Source organism: Rattus norvegicus, chromosome 3 (genome assembly GCF_036323735.1).
Source record: "Rattus norvegicus strain BN/NHsdMcwi chromosome 3, GRCr8, whole genome shotgun sequence".
In the NCBI taxonomy this organism is placed as follows: domain Eukaryota; kingdom Metazoa; phylum Chordata; class Mammalia; order Rodentia; family Muridae; genus Rattus; species Rattus norvegicus.
In genome coordinates this window covers 132,466,029-132,472,944 of record NC_086021.1, presented here as the reverse complement: position 1 = coordinate 132,472,944, position 6,916 = coordinate 132,466,029, and positions in this window count along the sequence as shown.

The window sequence follows — 6,916 nt, the reverse complement described above, 5'->3', positions numbered from 1 at the left end:
CTACCTAGAGTCTGTAGAGATGGTCTGTGGAGCCCTTAGAGATGCTGAGATGTTGGAGTCTAAATTTAAATCTGAAGTAACTTGCGATCTCAGATCAACCCCTTCCAGAACATAGTCACCTCATGGTCCCGGGAGTGATATCTTGACATCAAATAGCAAAACCCATTTTCGGTGAAAGGTGGGCATCTTGTTTATATTTATTCCATGTTCTTTATGTTCAAACAGCATTCTTTCTGTTGCTTGGTGAGCTCTTTGCCCCAAGACACCTCAGATCCTTTATTGAAGGTCTTTCCTGGTAGTTATTCTGGCCAATCTTCTTGTTGGGCAGGATGGGACTAACCACTCAGAAGCCATTGCTGTCTGTGAAAGCCTTCTCAGAGGCTCTATGCTTGTGCCCTCTCCCCCAGCAAACCAGGACCTACAGAATCTCTCTATACCAGACACTAGCACACCCCGATTCTCCAGCTGCTCTCACACACAAAGGGACAGAGCAAGGTCTGACCACTTGAATGTCTCTGTGTCACATTACTGTCAAGACTGAAGTTTTCATGTTGTGCAATTGTGCCCTTTGGATCAGAAGAGCCCGGCTGTCTAAGGACTTGATTTTCTGGACTGCTGGCTTGTGTTTGAGTACGTTTCCCAAGCATGGCACTAAATGGTTCGAGGAAATGCTGATACGACTGTAGCAATTTTCTCCAATTTGTTCCTGACAAAGAATTCTCTTCAAAATTGAGTTGGCTTCTTTTCTTTTGTTCAAAAATGCTGGTAAACACAATTAGCCTCATTAACCTCAGTTTCTATTTCATAACCGAAAATTAGCCTACAATCACTGGTTTGCTGGAAAGCACAGTTGTAATTAGTCTTTAACTGACTGATACAAAAAAATCTGCCTCTTTAAAAATTTTCTCTGACATCTCAGTGCGTATGAAAACAAGTCTGAACCTTTCTATGTTAGCACTGGGGATGGAAGTAAAAATAAATGGGACTTAAATCAAGGCTCTCAAGCTGAGACATGAAAAATGGTATTCTTGGATGTAGAAACTGGATAGATGATGCATTTGTTAGAGGAAGCTGATGGTGTTAAAGGTAGATGCCATGAAGCCAATTCTCAACATATCTCATGCCCAAAGCAAGTTACCTATGACACTAATGAACATGCTATCTACAGGCCAAAGCAAGTTATCATTTGAAAAAATAATAATAAAATAGAAATAGATTGGAAAGAAGGGATTTTCTTCCTTGGCACAGTTGAAATGTCACTTTCAGCCCTTGAAATCCACATTGTTGGCTACCAAAGGCAACCAAAGGACAGCTTTTTTGGGAAGAGATGCTAAAGTCACATTTCATGAGCTGTCTCCACATTGAAGACTGGACCACTCATTTTTCGGATCCGCAAGCTAGAGTCAGAGGTCCTATCAAGAATTTGCCTGGCCATTGCAGTACCCAAAGCAGAAGGATGAAGTTGTTCATTTCTTTTCTTTTTCTTTTTTTTCTCAATAGCTAATCTTGAATGGAAAGGAAAAAGAGAGAAAGAAGTTTGAAGTAGTTCAGCTAGGTCTTTGGAAGGTGGTAAATGCATGCCTATAGGCAGCAGAGTCAAGCCACAGCAGGCGTCCATCAGGTGGATGCACACGTCTGATTAGTCACTGGCTAGTCTGATCTGTGGCTACACAGTAGACCAGATTGCTTCTAAACGGCGCAGATGCACATTTCTGATAGGTGAATTAAAGAGCCAGTGTCACGGAAGATCCTGTGGTGAGAAACAGTTCAGTTCCTAGTTCACAGGCTGCCATCTTCTTACCCAGCCTTCATGTGATAGGGCAAGCGGCTCTGAGGAGCCTCACTTAGGAAGACACCAATGTCATTCATGAGGGCTGATTCTTCATCACTTAACAAGCTCTAACGGTCTCTTGTCATTATCCCACTGAGTTGGCATGATTTCCATGTTGTTATGTTTTAAAAGGATAGAGAGAGAGAGGATTACATTCTATGGAGGTCTGGGGGAAGGGGTGCCTCAGTGGGTCCATGCTCAAGCATCCTTCCTCCTGAGGGACCAGCCATACGACACTGTAATATATAAGAGAGTTTATTCAGGACATGGGAAGGGAAGTTAAAAGGTTAGTTGGACAGAGAAACAGAGAGCATAGAGAAGAGTAGGAGTAGAGGAGTAGAGTAGAGGCCGGCCATGAGCAAGTGGAGAGAAGGGACAAAGGGGCAAGAGAGTGCAAGAGGAAGCAGGGGCAAGAGCAAGAGAGTGAGGAGGGGGCAAGTAGCTCCTTTTACAGCGTCAGGCATACCTGGCTGTCACCAGGTGACTGTGGGGTAGAGCATACATGGCTGTTGGCTGTTGCCAGGTAACTGTGGGGGTGGAGCTTAGACAGAATGCTAACACATGTGGGTTTAGGTAAGCATTAATTGAGGACCCATGCAGTTAGTGCGGCACATGGTCCTGGTGTTTGTCATTCTGGGCCGGACAGCATTATAAAAAGAAGCATTTCAGTGATCAGAAACTTGAACCTATAAGACATTTTATTAGTGATTGATGTGGGAGGTCCAGGTCACTGTGGTGTGATGCCACCCCTGGGCGGTATATAAAGCAAGCTGAGCAAACTTGGGGTGCAAGCCAGTACACAGCGTCATTCTGTGATCTCTACAGGAGTTCTTGCCCAGGTTCCTGCTTGAGTTCCAGCCCTCCTTGAACTTTAGTTTCCTTTAGTGATGGTTGTGATTGGGACAAATAAGGCAGATAAACCCTTTCCTCCTCGTGTTGTCTTTGGCCTTTCCGCAGAAATAGAAAGCAAACCAGACAAGCAGCTCTGTGGGGCTTTAGGCCAAATCTGGAGTAACTTCAGATAAGATCTTTGGAATAGTGCTCTCCTAAACTTGGGAGGTGACAGATCTGTGTGGAAAACATCCCTTCTGTGATCGGCATCCATTGGGGAGTCCCAAGACCTCTCTAATCTCTGAGTAGATACTAAACAAGACCCAAATAAATCATCCTTAAAAGAGATGTGGTCCTTTCCTCCTCACTCCTCCATTCAAGATTCAGCAAATTCCTCATTTCCCCTAGCCCACTGGTTGTCAGCCTGTGGGTCTTGACCCCTTTTGGGGGTCAGAACAATCTTTTCACATGGATATCAGATATCCCCCATATCAGATATTTACATTATAATTCATAACTGTAGCAAAATTACGGTTTTGATGTAGCAATGAGAGTAACTTTATGCTTGGGGTCCCCACAACATAAGGAATTATAGGGTCACAGCATCAGGGAGGTTAAGAACCACTGGTGTAGACTTAAATGATGCCCCTGGTACCCACCCATTCCAGGACTCTGCACTGTCCCCGTTTATATAGACACTGACTGGGAAACTGCAAAGGGAGTCTAGGTGTCCTGTCTCAGTGCCCGAGTTGCAAATGAGAAGTCTTATAATTCAAATGGAACTTCCCTGGTGTCACTCCCTGAAGCTCTTATCAAGCCCCATAATAGGGAAATGAAAAAGTCACTGAGTCAGGAAATAATCCAGGGCAGTAAAGTGGATTTCATTAGGGACCTAAGGCGTCAGATGCTAATAAAGTAATGAGCGGGGAGATTAGTGTTATTTCTCTATGGCCAGTTGGAGAGAATGGCGTGTGACACTGGACTGCATGTCAGGAACTCTGAAGCATTTTCCCTACTCTCCGCAGCTTGTTTATGTAAGAGGCTCTGTTTGTGCAATAGCCAGTGGGAAAGATTATATTGCTGGGAAGTGGATATCATCACGAGAACTTTCTGACTAGAAGCATCTCTCTTTAACTTGGTTTTAAAATTCTCAGCAATGTGCCCTCTAAGAGCTGCCCTCTTCCAAAGAACAACAGACAGCCTTTACTTTCTAAGACATGGCGTTACTTGACTATATTCAACTCTGAGCATATTCTACTTTCCCTGATGTCTTAGACATATGCCTTTTCCCATTTTAATCTCCATTTGTTTCAAGCTAATAATATTGCATATCCTCCAGAAAGAGGAAAGACCCTGGGGGTGGTTATTTTGACAAGCTATTGCTCCTCTCTTTCCCTGACATTCATTTCTTGTTTCTTTTGGGTAATTAAACACAGAAAAGGTCACCTAGCATTCTGGCAATAACAGGACGTGGGGAGGGGAGCAATGGCAGCCAAACAATACGAGGAAGGCGGCACTATTTTTATTTTTCTTCCCGTTTCTCTAGGAAGGATTAGTTATTTCTTGATTATTCATATGGTATTTACTTCCTCTAAGACTCTCGAGGCAGTGAGATTTGAAAGCACCCCAGAAACACCTGCCTGTTACTAAGTTTAATTTCTTGGCAAAACACCATTGCCACACCAACACGAAAATTCGATTTGAGTGCTTCTAAGTTCCAGTGGAATGGAAAATTCATCTCACCTACAGCAGCTGTATTCACTGGTACCTGTTCTCTGTTCCACCATCCACTCCTGCAAGCCCCGGGGAGGCATTTCCCATAATGCCTTGCTGAGAGTCCCAAGCTAAAATGGTGGTGTACATGACGCTGCTCCTTTCCATTTCCTGTACTTGCTCTTCTCGGCTCCACAAGGGGCATAGGCTGCAACTTCTACAACCCAGCATTTCAAGGTCCTGGATGGTGCCGAACCTCATGCAGTGGGGCACCTTAGCTGGTTGATGGCTGTCTAGGCCAGTTCAAAGCACCACAGCAGTTGCAAACCTGGGCTGTTTTGTTAAATGGTGTCTTCGTTGTCGTGCTGTGAATACGATTTAGACTTTCTCACCCATGGTCATTGTCATGTTATTCTTTAGGCCTAAAAGTCTCTCTTTTTAAGTGATTGTAGTCCTGCTCATCGTCATGGCTTTGGTGAAAAGATTACTTACTGCTGTACAAAGCATGAGAACTGATTGTTGTTCTCCAACGTGGGTGCTCCGCTACCAGAGACAACAGCGCCCAGCAGCCCCAACATACCACCGCCACTGCTCTCCAGGGCAGCCGCCCCGACATATTGTTGCATTCCCTCCCCCATTACTCTCAAAGGCAGCCGTGTAGTTTGATCGCTTCACCTATATTCACCCACCTGTCAGCAGACATCTGTGTCTCACTTTTGGTGGAGTTCTTTCACGCGGATAGGGCTTGGGGAACTATGATGTAATCCAGGATCGCCTTCAGTAAGAAACATTTATTTCCTCCACACGGTTTCTCCTCTTCCATTAAGTGACTCGGGTTTTGTTTTAAGATACTGTCAGGTTTGTGGGAGAAAGACAAGGACAACCCCTTCAGCCTCAGCGCAGGGTTGGCACATTAGCCTTTGGTTTGAGTTGGCCCCCGTAGTTTCAAAGTTTGGGGAACTGGTTTATAACCCTTGTCACACCTCCCTGGGAGAGAGAACGAGAGCGAGAGTGAGATCACTGTGTGCTATCGGTCTGCTTCAAAGCTTTGGATAACCTGGCTTGAAGAAGGCTTCAGCTGTGGTTTATTTCTGCTGTTTTTGAAAGCTATTTTAAAACGGGGCTTATTTACACTTTATTTTATCTCAATTTCTGACTCCCTCACTGTCGGGAGCTGCTCCTCACTGTTTGAGCCTCTGGTTCCTCAAGCACACAAGCCATATCTTAAAACACTTACCTAACACCAAGGCAGAGACATAAAAATAAGTTCTTTAGGTCGGGACTGACCTCAAGAGATTATCTCTGCAGATGCCCAGGTTGGCACAGCCCTCTCTCATCGGAAGGGCAATAAGATCGGTCCCCAGAGCACATGCAATGACCCCTAACCTAGCCCTCCGGCCTTCATACTGCAACTTCCCATCCGTGGTCAGACATCTTCCCCTTTCTCCTTTGCTTTCCCTGCCTGCCTCCCCTCACAGTTCCCTGGTAACAGAGGTGACTCTGTCTGTCCTAGTCCCCAAACCCAGAGGCACAGAAGGAGATAGCTTCCACCATTAGAGCAGTCTTCTAATCAAGGGGTTTCCAGAAGAATTCTGGCACAGTTGGGGGAATGGTGGTTCCTTGATGTACTTTCTTGCTTCCCTTTCATCAGTGTCCGTAAGGCCTTCAGACATGTGACCCCCTCTGCCTACCGTGTCCTGATGCATCTTTCTGATGGAGCTATGTTTTGGGGCTGCAAAGGTGGTCCAGTGAAGGGCAGATTGCTCTCAGGAGGAGAAATATGGAGACGGCTCTCCATAGCCTTGTTAATATTGAGAACTCTGCAGAGTGGAGTTCAGTTCATACTTTTGTAATGAATCTCACTCCCACCCTGACTTCCTGGCGATGTTTGAAGCTTTGGTTTGCAGAACTCTGTAGCTTTTATAATCACGATACATCCCCATGGGTCTCTTGGTTTGGCTTAATTCTCCAGTCACAAAGCTGAGAAAAAAAGAGCCTGTCTTTAGGTCCCTGGAAAAAACATTTTTCCCCCCAGAAAGCCACACGGCCCAGTTTGGGGCCTTTCTTTATAGATTCCATAGCCCTATAGTAGAGCCCTGTTAGTAGAGCAGTGTCTTTCAGACTCACCCTGAACTTTGCGACTTTGGGATAATCTGATAGTCCTGGCCATTCCTTCTCTTTGACCATTGACTGGGGTCCTCCCAAGTTGTCTACTGTTCAAGGTGTCTGTTCCCTGTAACTCTCAGGTATTCTTACAGAGTCCCAGTCGCCCTTGAAACCTACCTTCTTGTCAGAAAAGAAAAGACATTTTGTTTACATTACTTCTCCAAGGAGGATCCCTTACTCTAAAATCAGTTTTGGTTGGATTTTTTGTTTTTTATCCATAATCAGGATCAGTTTGAAAACTCATGAGTCAGGTCTTTCTTAAGACTGTCTAGAAATGCTTATTAGATCTGAAGATTTATAACACGTTTGAGGAAAACAGAATGAGGTTCTCTATATTCTTTTAGATCATAGAAACCAAGACTCTACTGTACCTTG